The sequence below is a fragment of the Mizuhopecten yessoensis genome, unplaced genomic scaffold, assembly GCF_002113885.1.
Source record: "Mizuhopecten yessoensis strain PY_sf001 unplaced genomic scaffold, ASM211388v2 scaffold1079, whole genome shotgun sequence".
NCBI classification, from domain to species: Eukaryota; Metazoa; Mollusca; class Bivalvia; order Pectinida; family Pectinidae; genus Mizuhopecten; species Mizuhopecten yessoensis.
In genome coordinates, this window is record NW_018403867.1 from 71,415 (window position 1) to 86,072 (window position 14,658).

General features: G+C 40.9%; 1 pseudogene; it reads right to left on the reverse strand.

Moving 5' to 3' along the window:
* LOC110457046 lies at positions 1–10,029 on the reverse strand (annotated as a pseudogene).
* Positions 10,030–14,658: the final 4,629 nt, after the last annotated feature.

Below are 14,658 nucleotides of genomic sequence, written 5' to 3' on the forward strand. Positions count from 1 at the left end.
AACTTTAAATAATACCGAAATAATCCGTGTAAAACGTAATGATTTACCTTCAAATATGTATATATCTATTAACAATGTTCATTGGGCCACAGATATCAGAGGTAAATTGTAATAATAAGTGTTGTATTTGCATATAAAAATAATGTTACCATTTTTTAAAAGCATAATCATAATTAAGTGCTTCCGACAACAATTGCTGGAATCGATTGGTTTCTCTCCCGAAAATAGATATCGGACTTGGGTAAGGCTACTTGTACTACCATCAGAGGACATGCTGTCGGAGAAGGGAGACAACCGATCTAATACCTGTTCAACCGACCACACTGGTTAGATTAACCATTCTTACATTTTTCTGAAGATCAATAAACCCACAAGATTCGAAATAATAGCGCTAAATTAAATAACCTCTGAATTGCTAACATGATATAAATAGGTATTCACATGTAAGTATTATATTACATACAGACTGGACCATAAAGTATCTCTCTTAATCATGTAAGGTGCTTAAAATATGACGTTGCGAAGCCTGGTAAAGTTGAAATAATTTTGCAAAGACAAATGTTAATTTAACAGTGGCCGGATGGTAGGATCACCGGTGGCTGGAGTAACAAGGCCTGATAGTGGGAAACTGGATAAGTGGTGGATGGATTAAAGAGGATGGATAGTCGGGCAACCAGATTCGTAATGACTGGATAATGGGATAACCACATTAGTGATGACTGGATTAAGGAGGCCGGATAATGAGATAACCATATTAGTGACGGCTGAATTAACGAGGCTCCAATGGACTGAATGCAGGTACAAGTCGGTAGGATAATCCTATATATATATATATATACTAATTAACCATCAGTATCATAATCCCATTAATCAGTAAAATAGAGATGAACTAGACATACGAGTACTGAAACATGTTAATCTATTTAGATCAGGGTTATAATATTGTTAATATGACAATGTAATAAATATTAAAAAAGTTTTATTATAAAAAACAGGTACAATAAAAGGTACATTCTACACCTACTTTCTCTACCTCTTTACCCTTCTTGAATTGTTCCGTTGCGGATTTTTCACGACGAAACTGAACAGATTGATGTAATTATAGTAAATACATACAGAACAACAGATACCTTTTCCTATTTCACACCCTGTGTCAAGCGGAGACCCAACAGCAGCCAGGGGGTCAAATGTTCGAGGGCTGATACGGATTGAGGGTTGATACAGAGCGTGATGTTGGAAAAGTGTATGTTGTTCTGTTTATTGTATATGCTTCGAAACTACATGTATAACCTATCATATTCGGACCGAATATCAACATCAGGGACATACATATTAGTTTAAGTACATGTAGCTGTCTTTATTGTATTTCTATGTCGCACCAAGTTCCCACAAATAGTCGCTGTTCCAGGAGGGAGTGTCGCTAACCACACAACGTCCGCTGCTGCCGTATCCGGGTCTTGTAGAGCGACATCTCCGACAGAATTCCCGTCATCGTTGACATATTCCCGACTTCCATCGGACCGTGTCCAGCCCGGACAGCATGCGTTAACAAGCAAATTCCGCCGTTGATCATTCTCCAGGGTTTTAGAGAGAATGCTCGCCATTTCCACCAGGAGGATTTTGGCACATTGGCTGGGTGACTCCGGCCATCCGAACTTCTGGTAAGTGCCATACTTTACAGCCTTGAGATATTCATTTGCTAACACCTCAAGGTCATACAGACGCAAAGAGTCGACATTGAACCTAGATTTGGCGTCACCATTTAGCGCACTGTGGAGTCCAATGTAGCCATTGGTCATAATGACGACCCGAGCATGGGGTCTCAGGAGCGGCAAAAATAGCTTATTCACATTCAAAGTGCCAAAGAAATCAATTTCAAAACATAGCTGAGCTTTCCTGAAAATCGGCACCTTTTCTCCCTTATCGAACGACACTGCTGCGTTGTTTATCAGTATGTCGATACCACCATAGTGATCCTCAATGTATTTGCGCAGCATCCAGATGCTCTCCGACTGTGTTATGTCGAGTTCGTGAAAAACAGGATTTAGACCTTCCTTCTGTAATACCCGTAGTGCATCCTTGCCTTTTGGAGTCATTCGTGACGTCAATATGACGTCACCGTTAAATTTCTTGCAGAGATTCCGAACTACTGCCAGCCCGATACCCCGATTTGCACCGGTCACAACGGCAACTCGTCTGCTCATGTTTTTGACTGAAAAATACAACAATGTGAAACAATAATACCACCGAAACAACAATACACTACTATCACACACTACTACCACAAACCATCACACACCATCACACACTACTACCACACACTACTATCACACACCATCACACTCTACCACCATAAACTATTACCACGCACCATCACATATCATAATACACACAATCACACTCTACCATCACACACCATCAAACATTACTACCACACACCATCACACTCTACCACCACACACCACCACACATCATCACACTCTACCACCACACACTATTACCACACACCATCACATACTTCTACCACACACAACCACACATTTCTACCACACACCACCACACACTACTACCACACACCATCACACACTACTACAACACATCATCACACTCTACTACCACACACCATCAAACATTACTTCCACACACCATCACACTCTACCACCATACACTATTACCACACACCATCACACTCTATCACACACCACCAGACACCATCACACACCATCACACTCTACCACCATACACTATTACCACACACCATCACATACTTATACCACACACCACCACACACCATCACACTCAACCACCATACACTATTACCACACATCATCACACACCATCACACTCTATCACCATACACTACTACCACACACCATCACAATCTACCACCATACACATCACATACTTCTACCACACACTACCACACACCATCACACACTAATACAATACATCATCACACACTAATTCAACACACCATCACACACTTCTAACACACACCATCACACTCAACCACCACACACTACTACCACACACCATCACACACTACTACCACACACCATCACACTCTACCACCATGCACTATTATCACACACCAACACATAATTTTACAACACACCATCACACTCTACCACCACACACACCACCCACTTCTACCACACACCATCACACACTACCACCACACACTACTACCACAAACCATCACAAACCATTACCCACTACCACCACACACTACTACCACACACTACTACCACACACTACAACCACACACTAATACCACACACTACAACCACACACTACTATCACACACTTCTACCACACATTTCTACCACACACTACCACCACCACACACTACTATCACACACTAGTACCACAAACATCACAGACTACTACCACCACACACTACTGCCACACACTACTACCACACACTACTACCACACACCATCACAAACCATCACACACTACCACCACACACTACTACCACAAACCATCACAAACCATTACCCACTACCACCACACACTACTACCACACACTACAACCACACACTACTATCACACACTTCTACCACACATTTCTACCACACATTTCTACCACACACTACCACCACCACACACTACTATCATACACTAGTACCACAAACATCACAGACTACTACCACCACACACTACTGCCACACACTTCTACCACACACTACCACCACACACTACTACCACACACTTATACGACACACTACTACCACACACTCCTACCACACACTTCTACCACACACCATTACACACTCCCACCACACACTTCTACCACAAACCATCACAAACTACAACCACACACTTCTACCACAAATCATCACAAACTACCACCACACACTACTACCACCACACACTACTTCCACACACTACTACCACACACTTCTACCACACACTACTGCCACACACTACCACCACACACTACTACCACACACTTATACGACACACTACTACCACACACTTCTACCACACACTTCTACCACACACCATTACACACTACCACCACACACTTCTACCACAAACCATCACAAACTACCACCACACACTTCTACCACAAATCATCACAAACTACCACCACACACTACTACCACCACACACTACTTCCACACACTACTACCACACACTACAACCCCACACTACTACCACACACTACTATCACACACTTCTACCACCCATTTCCACCACACACTACTACCACCACCCATTTCTACCACACCCTACCACCACAAACTACTACCACACACTACTACCACACACCATTACACACTACCACCACAAACTTCTACCACAAACCATCACAACCTACCACCACACACTTCTACCACCCACTACTGCCACACCCTACCACCACACACTACTACCACACCCTACAACCACACACTACTATCACACCCTTCTACCACACATTTCTACCACTCACTACTACCACCACACATTTCTACACACTACTACCACACACTACTACCACACCCTTCTACCACACACTACTGCCACAAACTACCACCACACACTACTGCCACCCACTACTACCACACACTACAACCCCACACTACTACCACACACTACTACCACACCCTACAACCACACACTACTATCACACACATCTACCACACATTTCTACCACACACTACCACCACCACACACCACCGAAACAACAATACACTACTATCACACACTACTACCACACATTTCTACCACACATTTCTACCACACACTCCCACCACAAACTACTACCACCACACACTTCTTCCACACACTACTGCCACACACTACTACCACACACTACTATCACACACTTCTACCACACATTTCTACCACACACTACTACCACCACACATTTCTACCACACACTACCACCACAAACTACTACCACCACACACTTCTACCACACACTACTGCCACACACTACCACCACACACTACTACCACCACACACTACTTCCACCACACACTACCACCACACACTACTTCCACACACTACCACCACACACTACTACCACACATTTCTACCACACACTACTACCACACACTACTGCCACACATTACTACCACACACTACCACCACACACTACTACCACACACTACTACTACAAACCATCACAAACCACCACACACTACCACACCACAATTATACTACACACTACTACCACACACTACTACCACCACACACTTCTACCACACATTTTTACCACACACTGTCCCCACACACTACTACCACACACTACCACCACACACTACTACCACACACCATCACAAACCATCACACACTACCACCACACACTACTACCACACACTACTACCACACACTATTACCAAACACCATCATACTCTACCACCATTCACTATTACCACAAACCATCACACACTGTCCCCACACACTACTACCACACACTACCACCACACACTACTACCACACACCATCACAAACCATCACACACTACCACCACACACTACTACCACACACTACTGCCACACACTATTACCAAACACCATCATACTCTACCACCATTCACTATTACGACATACCATCACATACTTCTACCACACACCATCACACACTTCTACCACACACCATCACACACTACTACCACACACTACTACCACACGCCATCAGACTCTACCACCATACACTTTTACCACACACCATCACATACTTCTACCACACACCACCACACACTGCTACCACACACCATCACATACTTCTACCACACACTACTACAACACACCATTACACTCTACTACCACACACCATCACACTCTACCACCACACACCATCACTCTACTACCACACACCATCACACACCAAAAACCATACACCATCACACTCTATTACCACACACCATCACACTCTACCACCACACACTACTACCACACACCATCACACACTTCTACATCACACCATCACCACTACTACCACACAATATTACCACACACCATCAGACTCTACCACCATACACTTTTATCACACACCATCACATACTTCTACCACACACTACTACAACACACCATTACACTATACTACCACACACCAACACACTCTACCCCACACACCATCACTCTACTACCATACACCATCACACACCAAAACCACACACCATCACACTCTATCATCACACACCATCACACTCTACCACCACACACTACTACCACACACCATCACAAACTACTACCACACACTACCATCACACACTACCATCACCACACACCATTGCACACTACCACCACCACACACCATCACACACTACTACCACACACCATCACACACTACTACCACACACCATCATACACTACTACCACACACTACCACAACACACCATCACACACTACCACCACACGCCGTCACATACTACCACCACACTCTACTTCCACACACCATCACACACTACTACCACACACCATCACCACACACTACCACCACACGCCATCATACACTACCACCACCACCACCACCACCACCACCACACCACCACCACCACCACCACCACACACCATCAAACACTACTACCACACACCATCACACTCTACCACCACACACTGCCAGCACACACCATCACACTCTACCATCACACACATTACTACCATACACCATCACACACTACCACCACAAACGCCAACATACATCTCTTTCCCTAAAATGGAACCTGAATATCAATATGATTAATCGTACGACGGGGAATGTTTTCACGCTCGAAAAAAACGGAAAATTGACTTCTTGAAATTGGTAGCTGGTAACGCGGTAACGGTTTTGTTATAGTAAGTTGTCTCTGGTCGAGTGTTTCGAAAATGACGATTCCCCCCCCTCCCCCCCACCCCACCCTCCCCGATGGATGCTGTATATTTCTCAAATCTCAAGTCCTGTTTATGACTACAGAACGGGTACAAGAGAGAGCTATTTTTAAGGTTTTCCCTCTAATACTCTAACACATTTGTATCTCTTGAAATTATACATATTTTATCAAAAACCTTTTTTCACGATACTGGAAATATCGTTACCAAATAAAATGTAATGATTCCCCTGTCAGAATTCTTCTGTACGATTTTATTAGCGTAAACAAAATATCTGCTCCCCTCTTGCTCGAGTCACTGACTTGAACAGACATCATACATCTTCATTCTGTTGCCAGATCTTTCATGGTAGAATCAGTCCAATGTACCATTCTAATGGCCAATAACGTCACATCTAGGTTGTGGGCCAAACTTGTTAAGCTGCCTTGTCACCTCTAGGTTGAGGGCCAAACTTGTTAAGCTGCCTTGTCGTCGATCGTGTTAATTCCTCAAGCTGCTCCTCCTTGTACTTTTCTAGCTGTTGGGTCATTTACAGGTCACAAATTGTGAGTGCAGACTCAAAAGTTGTCTAACCGATGTTGTATACACTCTTGTTCGGGCCGAGGCCCCACGAAGGTTGCGTGTCACGAAACGCGATGCTCCAATCTGCCTTTTTGGTTACTACGACTCTAAGGCAGTGCCATACCATGGAGTACCCCTGACAGGACAGCTGCTAGAACCTGTTATGTGTCCTTCTAGTAAGACCTGTTCCTGAAGAAGGCCTTTTCCCAATTCAGGATGTTGTCAAGGATACCTTGATATCCGTGCTTGTGTAGTAGTCGTTTGTGAAGTACCTTGCTTTGGAAAAGTCAAGTAAAATCATGTTCTTCCGACTTCCCTCGACGTCCATAGTTATCTCGCACGATCTCCGGGAGATAGGTAGAAGGAAATCTATACTATTGGTCTTTGAGTAAAGAAAGCTTGTCGTAATGATCTATAATCTATGAACTACATCCTTCAGCAACTTGTCGGAGATGAAGATCAAGCAAACTGGGCAAATTGATGGTTTGATGTATGTCACCACCCTTAAATATCGGGATGGTCGAAGGTGATCGTCAGTCCTCTGGAGTGACACCTCTGTCAAACGAAGTCTGAGAAAGGGAAGGCAAGGTCGATGGTCCTATGAAATAGTCTAGCAATACTCTGTCCGACTGCTTTGTAGACTTTTTCAGGGTGAAGAGGATCTTCTTTGATCTTATAATATCTCTGGCATCAGTGGCTCGGCCCCTTGTCGGGTTAGGATGCCTAGCCTTCACTGGCGTACACAGTCTTGGTGTTCCTGTCTTTACCCTTACCGGTAGGAGCAGAATCTGTAGGACTTGTCTTCACAAGTAACCTTGTTCATGTAGGCATTTTGTTTTTCATTTCAGAATATTTATTGTTCAGATCTTAGATACAAAGGAATTGGGCAACAGGCAAAGCCTATCAGCGCCCTCTCCTTACAGTTATAAACAGTTTACACACATCATATTGAATTGCATATTATTATGAATATTTTGATAACTGTTGTACAAAAACTAGATGAAAAAAGATAAACAAGTAAGTGTAATCTAGTAAAAGCGTCTAGTATCTTTATTGAATCTCTGAACCATCTCCAAGATACTTATATTCATATTGATATCGAGTCTTCGACATCCATAAAGAAAAGTCTGAGTATTTAATGGAATAATGTCATTAAGAGCAGAAATGGAGTTCAAGATAATTTGCCTTTGATTAGTATATTGAGTACAATGGAAGGCATGGCGGGTTTTCCTTATTTCCGTTAGGTCTTTGATTTTAGTTCTTAAAAGAGATTGCAGTATTTTCCGTCCAAAGTTACGTTCTTTTGCGATTTTCTTGTCGGCTCTGTCCCATAGGTATTTTCCCTCCTCTAGAGTTTGATGGTGATGAAGGTCAGAGATAGTCTGGGAGACTGACGTCGTGATCTCTCCTATCTATCGGGACAGAGATGTAAATACAGTATTATATTTGGCCGTAAATGGTCAGGTTTATTTCTCAAAGGCTTTTAGAATCCTTTTATCGGTTAAACATATTCTCTCGATCCCTTGACGTATGCTTAAGAAAATTGAAATTTAACTGTTTTAATGGTTAATTGCATTGCGGCTTTCAATCCTTCAAATAATAGCCTGTATGATGCGTTTTAACCTTGAAAAATGTATCAGCGAATTTATTTCTAAACATCAAATGCATTGAAAATCGCGCTCTTCGCCCGTTCCAGTTATAAACTGTTGACTAGTTTGAGAAATCACAGCACCCATCGGTACAACTTGCGCTGTAGTATTGAGTAAAGTCAAGTGCACTGTAACATTCTTCAAATGTTCAGTCGTAAAATGTATACTATCATGTTGATACTTTCCATCCTTATGTAGTCACGTTCAGTCTCCCGCGCATGAATTTATGATTTCCCGCGCGAGAAAACAGTTTCCCCCGCGAGTGATAATTCGCTCGTTAAAATTTGCCAAAGGCTAATAAACACACACACGCCATACCACCGTTATAGATATTGCTCAATTATATCCATAGATCCATTTTCAAGTTCGATTTAAACTTCGGATCAATAGAAATAACCGTGGCAGAGCATGGCCGAGTTAATACCTGGATCGATATCTGTAGCACAGACACAATACACAGAGTACTAGTATTGGTTTACAGGGATCGGTAGTCGTCTCTTGTCTCGTCGTGTTTACTTTATAGCCTGGCCAGGTAGGCACGGGGTGGTAGTATACATGTAGTTACACATACAGGTAATACACAGGTAACATACAGGTATAGACAGTTTATGGTTCTTACCGTTATATTAAAACATGTTTCCATCCAGGTCCTTATTATTTACATGGTAAATTATTTTAATACAAAACTATATTGTTCACTATATCTTCATAACAGTTTGCCTGTAATGTACATGTGTTGTTGTTCCGTTAGTGACAGTCATAATTTGTTTGTAAACATTGGCTTTTAAAACAAGTAACATTCCGTACATCGATTGGAAACTTTAAGCAATACAGTATTAGGTTAAGTTGCAATACCTCTGACCTCAGACGGTGTGATTCTGTGACTTTACTCTACAGCAGCTATGATTAGGTGACTTACCTGCTTGACAGGTGTAAATGTTGTGTTCCCTGCTCTTATTGTGTACATCAAATACATGCAAGTGCTAGGGCGGTGTTCAAGTAAAAATGTACCCATTTATATCAACCCCGGGCAATTCAAACTGAAGTACATACCTGTTTTACCTGACGCCGGTCTTCCGTTACCTTTGAAGTCTCTTTATGTTCTCGAATCATGTCCTCTCGTATTTCAGCGGTATTTATCGTCAAAGGAGAAACAGAGACCAACTCCAGTAAAGGTGTTTCATATCGAGGCCAAAACTGGTTGATTTGACTTGCTTAAAGTTTTTGGGCAAGTGTTTATGTACAGACTTTTGATCACCACCATCAATAGGCTGTTGACTATTTCACGTTGTCTGGTCATATAATGCCACTATTTGTTCAAAGAATCATTGGCATTATAAAGGGGGTTGGCAGTTAATTGAGGGAAATGTATAAAGGAATTCACAAGAAAACGAGAAAATGGGACATTGAAATATGTTGGCGGTAAGCGAGGTAGCAATTGAAATGACGGGCATTATATCAAGGTTTAATAGGCGAGCTATGCTGTTCCCCAACAGCTCTTGTTCTAAGGGCAGTCCATAATGCAGATCTATTGAGAATGTAATTGTGCTTTTATGGGTGTATTTGTTCGTCTAGCTACTACAGATTATTGTTTACAGAACAAATTGTTAGCAAACATTACTACTGTTTATTGCAAGCTGTGTCAATAGTTATCGTTAACTGTCTAGCTGATTTACGTTTCTTCAGTATCGCCTCTGTAACCATTACCTACTCGTGTTGCATACTCGGGACATCAAAGATATACTTATATTAGGGCATATATATATATATATATATATATAGTGACAATAGTGTCTTTGGTCGTTTTTACATGCAAGCATTAAAATATTTTTTTGTGGTGATGACACTTTATCCAATACACCATTAATTGGGTCGTTGAAAAATGATTTTTTACAAAAATATTTCTCATTCTTGAGACGATCCAAATTATCCTGCAACCATGCTATTTTTTCTTCGTGAAATACCCGGCATTACTCGGACAGAACTCCAAACGAGTTTATCATAAAACTAGAATACAGTATAGGCTACTATGGAAATTTATTAATTTCTTACTTAAAGCAATTGTCGTGAAGTTGGGTTTAAATACAAGAGGCCCAATAGGCCTAAAACGCTCACCTGGTATTAATCTCACACTTGTACAATGTAATCTTAAAAGTTGACTAAAATACAGCTTCAGGCAGAATATCAGTGTTTGATTCGTGATAACCTATTAAAAGATTTAAACATATGACGCCTGTGACCTAGAATGTCCAACAAGGACATTAGGTTGAACAGAGTATATATCCTTCCAACCCAGCATGCCTCTGGCAAAAGTCATTACCCTGGACCACTTGGTTATACAGAACAAGTCATTTAAAGAGTTAAACGTGTATTGACCACTGTGACCTTGAATATGGGCGAAGGTCATTTATTTGAACAAACTTCGTATTCGTTCTTTCCAGCATGTTAATCGCCAAGTATCATCACCCTTGGCCTTTTGCTTATTGAGAAGTTGTTTAAAGGTTTTAAACATATTCGACCCCTGTGACCTTGAATATACGTCAAGGTCATTTATTTGAACAAACTTGGTAGCCCTTCATCCCAGCATGCTACTGGCCAAATATCATTATCCTAGGCATTTTGGTTATTCATAAGAAGTTGTTTACATATTTGACCCCAGTGACCTAGAATATGGGTGAAGATCATTCATTTGAACAAACATGGTAGGCCTTTATCACAGCATGCTACAGGCCAAATATCATCATCCTAGGTTTTTGGATTATTGAGAAGTTGTTTTAAGGTTTCAAACATATTTGACCCATGTGACCTTGAATATGTGTCAAGGTCATTCATTTGAACAAACTTGGTAGTTCTTCATTCAAGCATGTTACTGGCCAAATATCATGATCCTAGGCCTCTTGGTTATTCAGAAGTTGTTTAAAGGTTTTAAACATATTTGACTCCTGTGACCTTGAATATATGTAAAGGTCATTAATTTAACAAGCTTGGTATCCTTTCATCCTAGCGTGTTACTGGCCAAATATCATTATCCTAGGCCTCTTGGTTATTTAGAACAAGTTGTTTAAAGGTTCCAAACATATTTGAACCCTGTGACCTTAAGTATACGTGAACAAACTTGGCAGCCCTACTACTTGCCAAATATCATCACCCTGTGCATTTTGGTTATTCAGAAGTATTAGTTTAAAGTTGTTTACATATTTGACCCCTGTGACCTTGAATATGGGTGAAGGTCTTTTATTTGAACAAACTTGGTAGCCCTTCATCCCAGTTTGCTTCTGGCCAAACATCATCACCGAATACCTCTTGGTTATTAAGAAGAAGTTGTTTGAAGTAAAATATTGAAGACGATCGGATGACAGACACCGCACCGCAGCATAAGCTCACTTGGCCCTTCGCACCTGGTGAGCTAACCAGTATTAAAATGCACATTTGAACGCACGTAGAAGTATTGTAGTGCAAAGGTTTGGAAACTAGTTTAATTCATACTCATATACTGAAAAGAAGTCAGTCATGGAGCAATACATAAGTTTGATATTTTTCATTCAAATATGCAACCCACAAGTGAAATATAACTGTCATTCGTTTAGAAACCAATAATAGTGTTTATTATTTTTTCCTAAATACAGAGACAGGATTTCTGTGCAAGGAAAGTCTGTCTCCAACCAATAAAGCTTTAAGGCGTGGAAAGCTGCATTTTAAAGTCACAATAACCCATTTATCCCTAAAGTCACATGTACTTACCAAATCAAAGACGAGGCAAGTCCAGTTTAGATATGTAGGGGTGAATGAATTCAGACAAGAGATCCCAGAGGGATCTTGGCGCCCAGCATTCTTTGTCAGTTCGATCTTTTCTCTAATCTGTTTGATCGAGCCATGTTAGCAGTAAATTCACCTTGAGGAAACTTTTGATCTAAACTAATACTGCTGTGTATAAAAGATTACTTTCAAAGTGAGTTTGTCATTTCACATATTTACTAGTACAGTACTTAATGTGAAAGAAATAGAACTGATCGTTGCAATATGAAAAAGATGGCTGCCTGTCGGCCATTTTTTTAATCTGATCAGTTTCAAAAGTAAACATGCACAACGAGGGAAGAAGGGGATGCTACATATAATATTTGAGAAAGATTCCTCCAGTGCTTCCGAAGTAATATAGCGATAACAAACTTTTACTGTAAAAATCCAAAATGGCTGTCGGTCGGCTATTTTGTTTATCTAATCATTCTCAAAATTAATAATGCAAAACAACAGACCAGCGGGAACCTACGTGTTAAATTTGAGAAAGATCTCTTCATTACTTATTGAGAAATAACAAAAAAAAAAACATTCACTGTCAAAATCAAAGATGGCTGCCTGTCCGCCATTTTGTTTATCTTATCAGTCTCAAAAGTAAACCTGCACAGCAAAGGACCAAGGGGAACCTGCATATCAAACTTGAGAAAGATCCCTCCAGTACTTCTTGAGAAATGGCAATAACAAACCTTCACTGTCAAAATCCAAGATCGCTGCCCGTCCGCCATTTTGTTTATCTGAACATTCTCAAAATTAACCATGCACAACTACAGATCAAGGGGAGCCTACATAACAAATTTCAGAAAGATCCCTCAAGTACTCCCCCGAGAAATAGAGATAACAAACCTTTAATGTCACAATCCAGGACGGAGGCCTGTCTGCCATTTTGTTTATCTGATCAGTTTCAAAAGTAAACATGCACAACGAGGGAAGAAGGGGATACTACATATAAAATTTGAGAAAGATCTCTCCTGTACTTCCTGAGAAATAGCCATAACAAACCTTCACTGTCAAAATCCAAGATGGCAGACTGTCGACTGTTCTGTTTATGCACAACTTTAGGGACGAAGGGGAACCTACATGTAAAATTTGAGAAAGATCCCTCTGGCACTTCCTGTATCCCTCACCTGGATATTGAAGCAGTCATAGCAAAATGTTAAATAAGTATTATACTGTACTACAAATATTTCCAAATATTGGCTCTGTCTCTCAGCAACACCCTTACCTAATTTGGACCCATTTTCCTGTTCCCTTTGGGATATATAGGGGCTTGGTTTCTACAACATTGAATCATGTTGGGCCAAGGGCACTCTAAATCAAATTAGATTAAGATAAAGCTATAAGATAAAGTAGGTAAATGTCATTTTTTATTCGCAGACTTTGTTGGGCTCCATCTAAGGAAGCTACTTGTTAATATCACAACTTCATGCCTTTCACTTCTTCAAAAGCTGTTTGCAGTTTGTGACCTTGAAAGAAGGTTGAGGTAATTTTCAATAGCAAACTTTGTCAGTCTCCATCTGTGAGTTACCAACCAAATATTATAATGCTACATGTATGCCTTTAGATTATTCAGAAGCAATTTGAATTGTTTGACATATTTGATTCCTGTGACCATGATAGTAGGTCAAGGTCATTTTCATTCTCAAACTTTGTTGAGCTCCATACCAAGAAGCCACCAGCCAAATATTAAGATTCTATACCTTACAGTTCTTCAGAAGAAGTTGTTTTAAGTATTTGACACTTTTGACCCCTGTGACCTTGAGAGTAGGTAAAGATTATTTTCGTGCTTAAACTTTGTTGGGCTCTTACCAACGAAGCCATCACCCAAATACAATGTATCATCAGGCTAG